A 17,365-nucleotide genomic window follows, 5' to 3' on the forward strand; every position below is an offset into this window, starting at 1 on the left:
AGTGGAAATAAGAACTTTCGAATTTTATTCGTATACCATGGTTCAAATCCACGTTAAACTGTAGTTCTTAAAACTGGGTGGGTAAAGCAGTTCAAACTTTAGGGTACTAAAAGGAATCCGATAAATTTTCGGTTTACGATAAATCGCACAAATCTAAGGGCTGTCAATTCGACTAAATACCTAGGAATTACAATTACGAGCAACTTAAATAGGAAAGATCACATAGATAATATTGTGGGAAAGGTGAAACAAAGACTGCACTTTGTTGGCAGAACACTTAGAAGATACGACAAACCCACTAAAGAGACAGCCTACATTACACTTGTCCGTCCTCTGCTGGAATATTGCTGCGCGGTTTGGGAGTCTTACCAGGTAGGATTGACGGAGGACATCGAAAAAGTGCAAAGAAGGGCAGCTCGTTTCGTGTTATCGCGCAATATGGGTGAGATTGTCACTGATATGATACGCAAGTTGCGGTGGTAGTCACTGAAACAAAGGCGATTTTCTTTGCGGCGAGATCTATTTACGAAATTTCAATCACCAGCTTTCTCTTCCGAGTGCGGAAATATTTTGTTGACACCCACCTACGTAGGGATAAATGATCATCATAATAAAACAAGAGAAATCAGAGCTCGAACGGAAAGAATTAGGTGTTTCTTTTTCCTACGCGCAATTCCAGAGTGGAATGGTAGAGTAGTAGTAGTAGTAGTAGTAGTAGTAGTACGAAAATGGGTAGACGAACCCTCTGCCAGACACTTAAATGTGAATTTGCAGAGTAACCATGTAGATGGAGAGAGAAGGCAAAGGGGTAACACTTGAAATACGCCATTGTGGTGTTCGAACCGACATTCCCTTTGAGGCAGCCTTATCTTTTTAGCAAGATATTCGCCTGTTCGCGTAATAGTATTTGCCAAAATTCTCGTTTAGCTTCCTTGAACCTACTGTGTAGTGTTGAGCATTTAATGACTTCATTACTGCCAGCAGCCTATGATACACGAGGCCGCTTTTGCGAGACCGCGGGAAGTACTGTCTGCTCCTCGATCAACTAGGATGTTGATGATCAACTGGAAGAGATTACAGCGCGCGCGCACGTGGGCGTGGTGCTGGCCTGCCTCGGACTGCCTGGTCTTCAGATTCGTCTGTTCATTTCATTCTTCGTAGTGTCACAGCCTGCTTATGTGAGTTCTTTTCAAACTGAAAGATCGTTTTTGCGTTTATTTGGACGAAATTCCTTCTCAGAGATAATGCACATTCGTAAAAACTGTATGAAACCGATACGGGTGAATTCTTGACATTCCTTTTTCGTAGAAGAACGCTCGCAGAGCCTTTGTGCCCATCGTTTCTGGAGTGTTTATATTTCAGTCTGACAAGGGATCATCAGACCTGTTAATCACCGATTTTGATGACTCTTGCGCATGTTGCAGAGAGACCAGTGCTGACTAGAGGCTTTTTATGCCCCCCTGCGCGTGGGATTAGCCGAGCGGTCTAAGGCGCTGCAGTCATGGACTGTGTGGCTGGTCCCGGCGGAGGTTCGAGTCCTCCCTCGGGCATGGGCGTGTGTGGTTGTCCTTAGGATAATTTAGGTTATGTAGTGTGTAAGCTTAGGGACTGATGACCTTAGCAGTTAAGTCCCATAAGATTTCACACATTTTTGCAACGGACCGTAGTTTCCGAGAAGACTGATGTTGAAGTTTTAAACGTACGTGCTGTATCCGTCATGTTTATTGTGTATCTACCGAGCGCGCGTAGAGCATGGGCTAATCTTTACGTGTGCCACGCTGTTTGTGCGGGTTCAATCCCGGTCCGTGTTTTCATTTTCATCGTACGTAGTACACTCAACTAGTATATGTGACGCTAAATTATTAAAAAATAATTTTCGCCGTAGTAATTTCATTAATAATTCAATCGATACAGCACACTTTCTTTAGATGTGTATTCCGCTTGTGGTTAGTAGTTAAAATTATAAATATTAGGACTGCCCCAAAGAGTTCGCAACGATGGGCCAAGTATTAGTAGCTGCGGAAGGATTCCATAAAGAGACGAAATTACTTAACTTTGAACTCGGTTATGTAATTAATATCGAGCAAACCGATTTCCAGTACCAATACACGAACAATGAATCCCTTGGGGAACAAGATCAGTCATTCATTCACAGCAGAGTGTAAGAGCATCAGGAAAGGTGTTCCCTTACTTTTCCTTATTTATGCAATAACCATATGGGAAATTGGTTTGATTTGTTCAAAAACGGATTGACGAGTTCATTTATAAATTAAAAAAATGTATCTGTGACCTGCATAAAATCAGGTAACTTCATGAAAGAGCTAGGATGAGAAAAATTTCTTCACGTTATTGATTCGTTGCGATGGCAGTCCAATCGGACACATCACCATAAAATCTTTGTAAATGACAGTAAAGCATCCCCCCCCCCCCCCCCACTGCACTGTACTTTGCCAAACCTGTAAATCTGTGACGTTCATTTCTACAGACACGTTAAAATTTTCGTGAAAAAATTTCAGATTGCTCCCGACTTGCTAAAGACTACTAGAGAAATCACTTCGAGAGGTGGCTTTCACAGAAATGATCAAATACACGTGGTTCGCATCTAATAAAGATGATTTTTTTTTAATTTAAGCGAACTGTGTTTTCTGGTTCCGATTCTGAAAAATGTGTGCCTGCAATGCAGTAGCTTTCTTTAATTGTGCGTGATGCTCCAAGATTTTGTTTCGGTTGCTTTTACGACAAATACGATCCAGAATTCTGTTCTAGCACAGCAACCGATGCAAGTGACAACGAGTAAGACGATTCTGTAATCTACGGAATACGTTTGTTGTAATGATTGCTTTGTTAATGAAATGACTACGGTGAATGTGACTTTTTTTCTGTCTAATTTTGTGTGGCATACATTATCTAATAATACTATATACGATGAGGAAAGAAAAACATCGGCGGGGTTGAATCTGTACCTCCTGCGTGGTAACCGTAAACCTTGGCCCCTGTGCTACACGAGCTCGGTTTGAACGCAATTAACGTGATGGATATAGCGCGTACGCATTGAACTTCGACTTCGATTTCCTTGGAAACTAGGGGCTGTCGCATGAAGCGGACAGGTGTCCCTAAAACATACCGAATACCCATCTACATAAGAGATTAACAGGTCTGATGGTCCCCTTGAAAACTATAGTATAACGATATACTGTTCCATCATCGTTTTTCACTGTTTCAAGAATTTGGGTCTAGGCATCGTTCGTAGCGATTTATTGCATGATTAAGAATTCTTGAAAGTCATCGGGATTGTCTTCACGCCCTCGTCTAAAATATTTCAGATCAAAGAGAAAAAGTAGACTGCAATTTACTGAAACTCTTACTTTTTCCTCCGTGCAATCTCGCTATTGAAGAAAAAGGATGACTTGCGCGTTACGTCCTGTCCATGACGAGGTCATTAGAATCGAGCACAAGCTCGTATTGGGATAGATAGCGAAGGAAATAGGCCGTGCCCTTCCGAAGGAACCATCAGGCATTTTCCTGGAGCTATTTAGCGAAATAACGGAAAATCTTAATCTAGTAGCCAGATGGGAATTCGAGCCGTTTGTCCCCCGAATGGGAGTCCAGTGTGCTAAGAACTGCTCGACCTCGCTCGATGTCACTGATAAGAATGGGCCGCGCGGGATAAGCCGAGCGGTCTGGGGCGCTGCAGTCATGGACTGTGCGGCTGGTCCCGGCGTCCCGGCGGAGGTTCGAGTCCTCCCTCGGGCATGGGTTTGTGTGTTTGTCCTTTGGATAATTTAGGTTAAAGTAGTGTGTAAGCTTAGGGACTGATGACCTTAGCAGTTAAGTCCCATAAGATTTCACACACATTTGAACTTTTGATAAGAATGGGATACTGGTGACGTTAATATCTACAGCTGCGTCCCTTCGTAAGGCACCGTTCTGTTAGGAAGCTAGTCAAAGTTAGTTACAAGCATTTCCTACACAGTTGCAAAGTGAATGTCATAATTAGCACCAGTGTTTTAAGCAAGTAAAAAATGAAATAAATCACTTAATTTTTCAGCATCAAACAATGAAGAGAGCCCAACATAGCGGAGGAAGTTCTTGTGTAGTAATCTTTGTGAAGTAAAATAAACGACTGCTCCACAAGAGGAGAGCAGTTTTCAACGACGACCACTATAACTGCACTATTATTTGACATTTCAGCTGGAATTACTCCCTAAGAAAATTTTCCAAAATGTTGAACATAACGCATGTTTTCAAGCAAGATGCGGCAGTGGTAGAGCGCTAGAGTGTAGCAATCTTTTGTTTCTTTCTAACTACAGTTTTTTTTTTCTAAATTCATCACAGGCGAATAAATAATATTCGTTAAAGATGTACTGGCCGAATGTTTCCCTACTACTACTACTACTACTACTACTCCTCTAGTTAATGCTCGTTTTCCACCACCGATAAAATCGTTGTCGACAGAATACTGGAGATTGTTCACAATAAAACTATTCTTTTCTTAACATTAACTAAATTTTCCGTCGGTCCTTAGCAGAACATGACAATAATATTAAAGAGGAAAACAATTTCTAATGTTCTGCAAAATTTTTCAGAACATTAGGAAGTGGTTTCCTCTTCAATATTATTCTTCTCAGTACCCTAGTACAGTTAGCACTTCTATATGAAGCTAGAATTCATTTCGCATGGTTCAGTTGCACAGAACATCGCCCTATCAAATAGCAGTGCACTTAATTGCTTAATATGGTAAACATCGACCTCTGTCAGTCAGTACAATTGTTCAAAAATGGGTCAAATGGCTCTGAGCACTATGGGACTTAACCTCTAAGGTCATCAGTCCCCTAGAACTTAGAACTACTTAAATCTAACTAACCTAAGGACATCACACACACCCATACCCGAGGCAGGATTCGAACCTGCGACCGTAGCAGCAGCGCGGCTCCGGACTGGAGCGCCTAGAACCGCACGGCCATCGCGGCCGGCTCATCAATTTTGCAAAGATGGCGTGGCGCCTTTCTTGATTTTACGCGAATATGCACTAAAAAAATTGACACTCTTGGCGACGAACTGGCTTGAACCAAGCAGTTTTTCTGAAAAGAGCAAATAAAATCGGAGCAGTATATGGAGGAATATGCAGATGGGACTAATGTTTTCAGCTTATTTACAATTGTCGATTTTCGAAATACTTGAAAGTGCTCGATCGTTTACTGCTCAGAAAACACACAAGGCAATTAGGTGCACTGTGCCATCACGACAGTACAATTTAGTAGTCAATCGTTCCTTACCGTAATTAAGTAATAAGTCGTTTATGCAGTGTCCAGTCACATTAATCTATCCACCCGTCAAAAGCCTGAATAACCACCATCTGCGGACCGCAGCGAAAAAAAAATGTTCAAATGTGTGTGAAATCTTATGGGATTTAACTTCTAAGGTCATCAGTCCCTAAGCTTACACACTACTTAACCTAAATTATTCTAAGGACAAACACACACACACACACCCATGCCCAGGGAGGTTTCGAACCTCCGCCGGGACCAACCGCACAGTCCATGTCTGCAGCGCCATATACCGCTCGGCTAATCCCACGCGTCTGGACCGCCGCGAGACGTTCAGCAAGAGTGTCAGGTTCTGGAAGATACCTACAGGAATGTTGAGCCATGCGGGTTCCAGTGTCGTGGCCAGCTGCGCTAGGTTTCTCTATTGCGGATCCATGGTGCATACAGCCCGAAAGAGGCGGTCCCACCGATCATAGGTTGAGTTTAAGTCCGGCGAGTCTGATGAGCAGGGGAGTACGGCAAACTCATCCAGGTGCTCTTCGAACCGCACACGTACATTGCCAGCTGAGAGACACGTTGCATTGTCCTGCTCGTAGACGCCATCGTGCCGAGAAAAAACAAACTGCATATAAGGGTGTCCATGGACCCCAAGGCAAATACATACTTGAGTTGATACCTTGTGCCTTCCAGAATAACGATATCGCCCAGGGAATGTACGAAAACATTCCACAGACAATAACGCCCCTCCTCCTGCCTGGACCCTTCCGACGATTGTTGCAAGGCCGTTTACGCCAAAAAGCATGAAACGTGATTCATCTGAAAAGGTAGTCTGTCACCACTCAGTGGGCGTAAACTTATGATGCTGGCGTACAAGTTGCAACAGTCGTTGCTGAAGAACAGCGGTTGGCATGGGAGCACGAACCAGGCGCCTCTTGGGGACGCCCATACACAACAACGTTCGATGAACGGTCGTTACGTGTACACTGCTGGTAGCCCCTCGGTTCATCTGGGTGGTCAGTTGCTCAACAGTTGCACGTCTCTTCGCCCATACTCATCTCCGCAAACGTTAATCTGAACATCAGATAAATCGCTCCGTTTCCGCGTTACAACAACGACTGTACCGTTTCACGGGTCCCCCCTCAACTGCTAGTGCTGTCAGCTGCCGTGTTCGAGTGGTTTTTGGACGTTGACGTCGAACATAGGTGGTGGTCAAATTAACGTGACTTGATAACGTAGCTCACATATCAACTCCTCGATGCTCATAAATCACTCGTAGAATCTTAACAACTTTAATCACTTGGAATTAAACGTTCTTTATTCTACATTTACCACTAACTTACAGTTCTTGAGTCATTCAAATCCTCAAGTTAACTGTACACGATATCCAGAAAACTTCACGCCAACCCTCATTTTCTTTGCGTCCTCTCGCTTTTCTCGAAATGTCCGTTACTGTGATATTACAGATTTTAATCTCTTTGAACATAGCATCAGTGCAGTATAAAATGTACATTTACAACACTAACTTACATATAAGTTTACGTACTTAAGGTAACATAGATAATATCAATGGAAAAAAATAAAAACTCAACAAAAGAAAATTCCGCCATAAACATTTGTAAGCGTATTACGTTTGTTGCAGCGCTCGCGGCCAGCTGGGATCTCTAGTGAGCAGCTCTACACCGGGACCTCCCGGGCTTGTGGAGCCTATTCTCTGCTCGTCTGTCGTCATCGCCTCTCAGCAGGTCAGCTGATAACTTTTTCTTACCTTGGAGTGTCCCTAACAAAGATTTTTTTGTGTAATTTCAGTTAAATTCTCTTGCCCTTCACGGACAAGGAATGATTAGCTGTTAGTGGTATGTTGTTGTTGTTATTGTTATTGTTTTCGTTATTGTTGCTGCTGCTGCTGTTATTTCTGCTCTGTATTTGCTAGGGGACGATGATGGTGGTGGTGGTGGTGGTGGTGGTGGTGGTGGTGGTAATAAATTACATGTGCTACTAAAGTGAAAACCCTCTTTGGCGAATAGTGGTTTGGGCGACGGAATTTTCAGTGTTTTTATGACAAAATGGCGAGTGAAAATTGTGTATTGTGAGGGTATTACGGGATGGGATTATGACATGAGAACTGGAAGCATGACCAGGTATACAGAAAATAAAATAAAAAGGAAGGAGTTATGTTGTGGGGAAGCGGTGGAGAATGTTGAGTTCTATCGCTAGAAGTCGGGCGTATTCGGAAATAAAACCGGTAACTTGCTGCGAAACTCCGTGGGTAGCCAAATAGTCATTTGCCAGTAATACCGTTGCAGGTTAGACAGCGGTAGTATATCCCCACGAAACACTAAGAGTGATTATTGATATGACTGTGGCGATTGCACGGAACGTCAAATTTAAGCACATCAGAGGGCCTGTCATAAAGGTTTATCGTTGGAGGACGTCGACAATTTAATTATGATGTTGGGATAAGTACTTAAATCATAGTTTTATATGCTAATTACATATAGTTATTAATTCATCAATAACACACAAACATATATTTTTAGACATTGACTGTATAACACCAACGAAAGAGCAACTCATTCAGAAAGGCAAACTTGGGTCGCCACCAGTGTATTGCTGGACAGTATTGTCTGAATCAAAGTTAAATTACTATCAAGCTAGCAGTTTAATTCAACCTTGATTTCTTCAAACACAAAAAAAGAAAAAACAAGAATGTGAACTTAGGCGCATGAGCGGTCGCCGGTTCCGTAAGTCGGTTCCTTTGACCATCCTCTCTTGCGGAGACGTGCGTCGATCAGCAGTGATGACCGCCGTGTTAACACGGTCAGGTCATCGTCCACATCTGTCATCGCCCGCTAAGATCTGCTACTTATCGCCCACGCCGCCAGGACCCAACGGTGTCGATGGGCCGAAAAGACATGCTCTGGCGTTGACGTGCTGGTCCTTTACCCCCTTAAGCCTTCCCACTGGTTATGTGTGTGTGTGGGGGGGGGGGTGGGGGGTGGGGGGTGGGGGGGGGTGGGTGTGTGTGTGTGTGTGTGTGTGTGTGGGGGGGGGGGTGTCGCCTTCTCGAGGCTGCACATAACTTAGAAATCCTAAATTAGGACCATGCCACAGATGGCCTACAGTACTTTTTAATGGATCATACAAGTATGAAGTGAGAAGCGAGTTGTCTGGCGTCCTTACGAGAAGGTAATGAAAAAGTCACTGTTCATTTATGTACCAATCGAATTTTCTAAGGTAAGTTATTATGTGAAATAAAGTCATTTAACCAATGGCAACTGTACAACAGAAAGGAAATTCTTTGTAAATAAGAATACTTAATTAACAGCAACAATAAAGCCTGAAAAGAAAAATCATAGTGATCAGCACTCAAATGGTTCAAATGGCTCTGAGCACTATGGGACTTAACATCGGAGGTCATCAGTCCCCTAGAACTTAGAACTACTTAAACCTAACTAACCTAAGGACATCACACAGGGATACGCTGTTGAAATGCTGAAAAGGCAAAACTATAAAGTAGCATACTACACCGCCTTTTTTTGATAGTGTAGGCGTCGTCCATTGTCGTCCTCTCTTGCAAATTACGCGAGCTCAGATATGTGAAGGACCGCTACGGCTTCTCCTCTAACACCCGAAATCTTCCCGTAAGTGGGTGGGCTGACACACTTTTGCAAATCTTTAACATAATGCAGCGCTTCAGCAACCGTGAATTGTTCAGACAATAAGATATTGAGCCTTCAGTTGCAAGGTAATATTTTTTTAGTTTACCTGAACAATTCACGGTTGCTGAAGCGCTGCGTTGTGTTAAAGATTTGTAAATTTGTACCTGTCGAGGCAAGTACAGCAGCTAACAGATACATGGACGTAGTGTATAAAGTACTCTCGGAATGCCGGCCGCGGTGGTCTCGCGGTTCTAGGCGCGCAGTCCGGAACCGCGTGACTGCTACGGTCGCAGGTTCGAATCCTGCCTCGGGCATGGATGTGTGTGACGTCCTTAGGTTAGTTAGGTTTAAGTAGTTCTAAGTTCTAGGGGACTGATGACCACAGCTGTTAAGTCCCATAGTGCTCAGAGCCATTTGAACTCTCGGAATCTTAGGAGTTCCCGTACCTCCTAGCGCTGCTGGTGCGGGAGTGGCCGTATCCAGCTAATGTCCTCATTAGACACTGCTTATGCAATTCTCTTTTCTATTTCTGTGGAAGTTCAATCAACTACCTTCTCTGTCTCTTTTAAACGTTGATTCGTGGCTGAGCAACGCCGCTGAAACTCGTTTGTTTCCGATTGGTTGCTCTGGAACGTATCATTGCTTTGAGTTCCTGAATCGCTTTCGCATTCTGTGTAACTCATGTTATGACTGCCACTACTGTGTCATCGTATTTCTCCATTTTCTTCGAAAATTCCTCGTGGCATTTGATAAACGCCTTTTCCCTCCCTTCCTCCTTTCTATCTCATTCTCCAACTGCATCCATGAGTGATTGAAGTGTACGCAATATGTTCTCCGAGCCTAAAATTGCACCTACCGCCAGATTGAACACCTTTGCTGACTGACGCACATGTGTTTTTACACTCGATGTGACCTGTTCACTTCATCAACCATTTCCTCCCGGCTGATGTCTACTGCGGCTAATTGCTCTGCTGCTGTACCTAATAGAGTATATTACATGGACTAGATCTCTACACCCTGAAATTGTTTACTTCCGCCTGCCTGAAGCGGAAATTTTCTCAGGAGCAGCTGTGGCAATATATCAGGATGTGGAGTGCTGTCCAGCAACAGGACGAAATGGTAGTTTCAGGAAGAGGTCGCCCAGACCACATGTAGCAGTTTAGCAACGTAAGAGGTTTTACGCCTCTCCATATTCCGAATCTTTCCGTTCTGTATTTTGTGAACAGGACGTTGAGGCCGCCCATCCAGCGGATCCCTATTGTCTTCCCGGAGCCACGGATTAGGTGGATTAGGCTGGCCAATCCGTACTCGTGTATGCTAAAAAAAATGCTCAAATGTGTGTGAATTCCTAAGGGACCAAACAGCTAAGGTCATCGGTCCCTAGACTTACACACTACCTTAAATTAACTTACACTAACTTATGCTAAGAACAACACACACACCCATGCCCGACGGAGGACTCGAACTTCCGTCGGGAGGGGCCGCGCAGTCTGTGACATGGCGCCTCATACCGCACGGCCACTACGCGCGGCCGTGTATGCTCCAGCTGGAACAGTGAACTCTATTTCTGAATCGCTTTTAGCAAACCTGCTCCGTAGGAAAAGCTGTTTTTCCTCTGCACCTGTAAGTTTCGGTGAGCCGAAAGCAACAGTGTACAGAAGGTCTTATAAGCTCAACTAATGACAGGCTTCCCCAGTATCAGAATTTAGCTGAAATAAAATGCATTGCTGCCCCTGACCACTCATGGAATTAAATGTGAATACAGTTTGATTACGGAAAGCAAATATCGTCTGACAAGAAAGAAAGAAAGTAATGGAAATACCGTGGGTCTAGGGCCCTTCCCCCCCCCCCTCCCCCCTCCCGGCGGGTAAACCGTTCACCTGGTGCAAGTCCTGAGTTGAGACCACTTCGGCGACTTGCGTCTCGATGGCGATGAAATAATGATAAGGACAACACAACACCGTGTCCCTGAGCGGGGAAAATCTCCGGGCCAGCTGGGAATCGAACCCGGGCCGTTAGGAATGACATTTCGTTGCGCTGACCACTCAGCTACCAGGGACAGAAAGAAGGTGATAAGCAATAAACATGAAAATCATTATTTAAATAGGAATAAAAATGTGAGAGGACGACCTGGCACAGCTCGAAGTGTTACACTACGCGGAAGGATGGATAACTGCCAAGACGGATTTGTTGCCTTTGGAATGGGATTTGATCAGAACTGCGTTGAGACCGGATTCTGAGGATTTAGATCGATGAGGTTATTGGAAACTTGGTTTAGTCGTGCAAGTGTCCCGAATTTGGAAACGTGAGGCTGGACGGCGGGATTTTCAGGTTAACAGAAGGTGAAGGAAGATTGGACAAGTCGTAGAAACTAGATAAATCTGATGAGTTGGTAGAAGAGAGGCCTGGGGTGGTATCAATGTGAAGTGTCAGAAACGGAGACGTTCTACAAAAATAAGGATGTGTCATACAAAAGTTTGATAGTTACACTCCTGGAAATGGAAAAAAGAACACATTAACACCGGTGTGTCAGACCCACCATACTTGCTCCGGACACTGCGAGAGGGCTGTACAAGCAATGATCACACGCACGGCACAGCGGACACACCAGGAACCGCGGTGTTGGCCGTCGAATGGCGCTAGCTGCGCAGCATTTGTGCACCGCCGCCGTCAGTGTCAGCCAGTTTGCCGTGGCATACGGAGCTCCATCGCAGTCTTTAACACTGGTAGCATGCCGCGACAGCGTGGACATGAACCGTATGTGCAGTTGACGGACTTTGAGCGAGGGCGTATGGTGGGCATGCGGGAGGCCGGGTGGACGTACCGCCGAATTGCTCAACACGTGGGGCGTGAGGTCTCCACAGTACATCGATGTTGTCGCCAGTGGTCGGCGGAAGGTGCACGTGCCCGTCGACCTGGGACCGGACCGCAGCGACGCACGGATGCACGCCAAGACCGTAGGATCCTACGCAGTGCCGTAGGGGACCGCACCGCCACTTCCCAGAAAATTAGGGACACTGTTGCTCCTGGGGTATCGGCGAGGACCATTCGCAACCGTCTCCATGAAGCTGGGCTACGGTCCCGCACACCGTTAGGCCGTCTTCCGCTCACGCCCCAACATCGTGCAGCCCGCCTCCAGTGGTGTCGCGACAGGCGTGAATGGAGGGACGAATGGAGACGTGTCGTCTTCAGCGATGAGAGTCGCTTCTGCCTTGGTGCCAGTGATGGTCGTATGCGTGTTTGGTGCCGTGCAGGTGAGCGCCACAATCAGGACTGCATACGACCGAGGCACACAGGGCCAACACCCGGCATCATGGTGTGGGGAGCGATCTCCTACACTGGCCGTACACCACTGGTGATCGTCGAGGGGACACTGAATAGTGCACGGTACATCCAAACCGTCATCGAACCCATCGTTCTACCATTCCTAGACCGGCAAGGGAACTTGCTGTTCCAACAGGACAATGCACGTCCGCATGTATCCCGTGCCACCCAACGTGCTCTAGAAGGTGTAAGTCAACTACCCTGGCCAGCAAGATCTCCGGATCTGTCCCCCATTGAGCATGTTTGGGACTGGATGAAGCGTCGTCTCACGCGGTCTGCACGTCCAGCACGAACGCTGGTCCAACTGAGGCGCCAGGTGGAAATGGCATGGCAAGCCGTTCCACAGGACTACATCCAGCATCTCTACGATCGTCTCCATGGGAGAATAGCAGCCTGCATTGCTGCGAAAGGTGGATATACACTGTACTAGTGCCGACATTGTGCATGCTCTGTTGCCTGTGTCTATGTGCCTGTGGTTCTGTCAGTGTGATCATGTGATGTATCTGACCCCAGGAATGTGTCAATAAAGTTTCCCCTTCCTGGGACAATGAATTCACGGTGTTCTTATTTCAATTTCCAGGAGTGTATAAAGGATGAGGGCAGGGGACAATTTCTGAATGTGACGGGTTAACAGTTATATTTCAGGGTTTCTGTCGGGTGGTTTGTACACTATGTGATCAAAAGTATCCGGACACCTGGCTGAAAACGACTTACAACTTAGTCGCGCTCTCCACCGGTAACACTGGCATTCAGTATCATGTTGGCCCACTCTTAGCCCTGATGACAGCTTCCACTCTCGCAGGAATACGTTCAGTCAGGTGCTGGAATGGTTTTTCGGGAATGGCAGCCCATTCTACACGGAGTGCTGCACTGAGGAGAGGTATCGATGTCGGTCGGTGAGGCCTGGCACGAAGTCTGCGTTCCAAAACGCCCCAAAGGTGTTCTATAGGATTCAGTTCAGGACTCTGTGCAGGTCAGTCCATCACAGGGATGTTGTTGTCGTGTAACCACTCCACAATAGGACGCGCACTATGAACAGGTGCTCGGTTGTGTTGAAAGATGCAGTCGCCATCTCCGAATTGCTCTTCAACTGTGGGAAGCATTAAGGTGCTTAAAACATCAATGTAGGCCTGTGCTGCGATAGTGCCACACACAACTGTGGTGTCACCGCCAGACACCACACTTGCTAGGTGGTAGCTTTAAATCGGCCGCGGTCCATTAGTACATGTCGGACCCGCGTGTCGCCACTATCAGTGATTGCAGACCGAGCGCCGCCACACGGCAGGTCTAGAGAGACTTACTAGCACTCGCCCCAGCTGTACAGCCGACGTTGTTAGCCATGGTTCACTAAGAATTACGCTCTCATTTGCCGAGACGATAGTTAGCATAGCCTTCAGCTAAGTCAATTTCTACGACCTAGCAAGGCGCCATTTATCCTTTGCTATGTATCTAATGAAGCATGTACAGTAACAAGACCAATGTTCACCAATTCTGGATTAAAGTTAAGTATTCCAGCAGCTACGTACTTTTCTTTATAGCATTCATTACGTATCCTGTTTCAGACATCACGCCAGCCTACGTGAGTTTAAGCGCGTGCCTTTCGGTTACCGTCACTGTGGACTGGCTGTCTTGTCAGTCCACAACAAAAACAACAATGGGTGCAAGCCCCCTCCTTGAAAAACACGACCACACAATAACAACACCACCACCTCCGAATTTTACTGTTGGCAATACACACGCTGGCAGACGTCGTTCGCCGGACATTCGCCACACCCACACCCTACCATCGGATTGCCACATCGTGTACCGTGATTCGTCACTCCCCACAACGTTTTTCCACTGTTCAGTCGTCTAATGTTTACACTCCTTACACCAAGCGAGGCGTCGTTTGGCTTTTATCGGCGTGATGTGTGGCCTATGAGCAGCCGCTCGACTATGAAATCAAAGTTTTCTCATCTCTCACCTAACTGTCATAGTACCTGCAGCATCCTGATGCAGTTTGGAATTCCTGTGTGATGGTCTGGATAGATGCCTGCCTATTACACATTGCGACCCTCTTCAACTGTCAGCGGTTTCTGTCAGTCAAACAGACGAGGTCGGCCTGTACGCTTTTGTGCCGTACGTGTCCCACCACATTTCCACTTCACTATCACATCGGAAACAATAGACCAAGGGATGTTTAGGAGCGTGAAAATCTCACGTACAGCGTATGACACAAGTGACAAGCCGGCCCGTGTGGCCGAGCGGTTCTAGGCTCTACAGTCTGGAACCGCGCGACCGCTACAGTCGCAGTTTCGAATCCTGCCTCGGGCATGGATGTGTGTGATGTCCTTAGGTTAGTTAGGTTTAAGTAGTTCTAAGTTCTAGGGGACTGATGATCTCAGATGTTAAGTCCCATAGTGTTAAGAGCCATTTCAACCATTCTGAACACAAGTGACACCCAATCACCTGACCACGTTCGAAGTCCCTGAGTTCCTCGAAGCGCCTCATTCTGCTCTCTCACGACGTCTAATGACTACTGAGGTCGCTGATATGGAGTACCTGGCAGTAGGTGGCAGCACAATGCACCTCTTATGAAAAACGTATGTTGTTGGGGGTGTCCGGATACTTTTGATCACAGTGTGTTTGGTGGATCCTGTTTGATAGTAAAAGTTCGGTAAGATTTATTTTAGTACACCAGTTAGTTACATGGTATGACTGTAATTAGTGAGGTAAAATTTATTTTGGTGAAAGTGGCTGGTTGCATGTCAAAAGTATTGTCTTGGGTTTGGGTGGGTCTGTGTTAAGGTCATATTATTTCCGTTGTGTGATTTCGAGAGAGGTGATTATAGGACAGTGTGTGTTGTGTAGTTGACATACTAGTGGCGACCAATAGGGAATATTGACTTAATCTTAAAGGTCGTTTAGAGGAGACAGAATGGAACCTAAAATATCTGAACAGTATCATTCTAAATGATACTGAATATGATACTTGCTGTCGATATTGATTTTGAGGGACGTTTGGAGGGGAAGGCAATAAGGTGGATACAGGTATTTGAATGTGTATTTGTCTGCATCTGGAATAGGGAACTAGAATATAACACATTTTTCGAGGTCAAGGGACACAGAACGCTGCTGTACAGTTGTAGACTTACATCGAAAAAAGTAGTGTGTATAATTGATACACTGTTAGTCTGAACAGAAGTGGGGTGGAAGGTAAACTGGTGGAGAGATAGACGACTACTGTGGTTATAACGAACCAACAACGCTGCAAGAGGATGACTCATCTTGTTAAAAAGCACGGTTCACCCGTCAAAAATAAGGAGCATTTCCAGTAGTACAAGAATATTATGTAAGATTCTTGTTTCGTCAATAGAGAAATATTATAAATTTCAGGCCACTTGAGATTTGCACAGTGATTTTGTTCTAATTCATCTAAATGGAACTTGTGTACCTTATCGCGCCTATCAGCCTTACGTACATTAGTGGGCACTTTACTTGGTCGATAGTTCGTACATCCATTTTTAGTAATTATACATGTCAAAGTATACAGCAGGTGATACTGTTATGGCGTAGCCGTTAAAGGAAAACATATCTGCTGAAAAGGTCACTGTTGTAAGAGAAGCAAATACCACACCATCGGGCATCGTTGAAGTAGATACCGGAAGATATTAAAGATGATAGTGTTCAGAAATGAGGGATTTTTATGATCATCGCTGCGTAACTTCTATTTTTTTAATTATCTCTTGCATGTTGTTTTACTTCGCTTTCCCTGTAAGTTCTGCACCATGAGCGAATAGCCATGTGACGATTAATAAATTCAAATGACTTTTCGTCACACACAATTACGAGCTACAAGGATCGGTCTGTGTTAGTTACAGATCTAAACAATTGCTTTTCTCGTAGTCTCTCATTTCACTGAAAATGGTTTTTCGACTTCAGAGAGTGTTATGAGCCATGTCATGAGCCTGAAGGCAATGGCGCTTATATGATAAGTATTCACTGAAGATGACGTAATTTCATTAACATACTTCTGAATAAAGAATAAATAAAGCACTATTTTGATTCAGCTGGACTCTACAATTTACCAACTGTTTCACAAAATAATGAGTAACAAGTCTTCGCTTTGATTATAATATAAGATTGGCGTTATTTTGACGCTAAGGATGACAAATCTGCAAGAATGTAGTCCAAAAGCGTGCAAATTTTGGCGAAGTGTCAAAATTCAAACTACTGTATGTGCGGATAGCGATAGCAATCCTTTTACTCTGCAAAAAGAACCTGCTTTGGATGAAATAATGAAACAGTGTCACTCAGCAATAGTTATTTATCAGCTTTGAGGGACAAGGAAATTACATTTGCTTTGATTTTCTTGGCGTTTCTCTTTTAGAAACTCGCACAACCTTGCAAGAGGCTGCAATATGAAAACCGCGCCCGCCGAACCTGCGGTTTGCCAAGAGCACATAAATATTCATGGGAAAATTATCTTGCGGCTTAACGCGCTCTGCTGTTAATCGTATGCAGAAGCCCCGCCGCCCATCATCGATGCACGAGCATTCGCGCTGCATCTGCTCCCGCATTGTCCATTATGAGAAGTGCGGAGAATGCGCACTTCCTGGTGCGCCGTCCAGCTGTAAACTACCTCCCGCTACGAACGTACGTGTCGCGTGACGACGGCGGGGCTGCACCAACGACGTAATCAGCTTCGCGACGTGCTTGATGGCTGAATTAGAACTGGGACTACGCAGAACGGCTATAGTCATAATGATGGAAGGGGCTGTTCAGTGGTGGAAAGGGGAGGGGAGCCACCGATACCGGTACTGGCCACAGCCAGCTCTGACGTCATCGTTGCCCACAATAGACCGGCACAGTAAAATAGCTGCACAATTCCTGCAGCTGGAAAGTAATAAAACATGAGTCTTTTTTTGGTGCAACAGCGAGACAAGGATTTCATTACCCTATGTTAATGAGTACCACCTCAGAACTAAAACGTCAATTCACATGGCAAGTCTAAAATATCTCTAGCCATATGAAGAGAGTCTGCGCATATGCAAAGTACACAAGCGGCAAGATGTAATCAATACCTTCACTGCGCTATAGCAATAGTAATGTTACTGATGGCAGTGCCACTAAAGC

General features: G+C 45.3%; 1 protein-coding gene across 1 annotated transcript in view; it reads left to right on the plus strand.

Moving 5' to 3' along the window:
- Positions 1-17,365, plus strand: part of LOC124721894 (homeotic protein female sterile) — a 564,607-nt gene that overhangs the window by 397,630 nt on the left and 149,612 nt on the right. The window contains exon 3 of the mRNA XM_047247046.1: positions 6,907-7,009. The gene's annotated coding sequence lies outside the window, so the exon portion shown is untranslated. The remainder of the gene's footprint in view (positions 1-6,906; positions 7,010-17,365) is intronic.

The sequence above is a fragment of the Schistocerca piceifrons genome, chromosome X (genome assembly GCF_021461385.2).
Source record: "Schistocerca piceifrons isolate TAMUIC-IGC-003096 chromosome X, iqSchPice1.1, whole genome shotgun sequence".
Lineage (NCBI taxonomy): Eukaryota > Metazoa > Arthropoda > Insecta > Orthoptera > Acrididae > Schistocerca > Schistocerca piceifrons.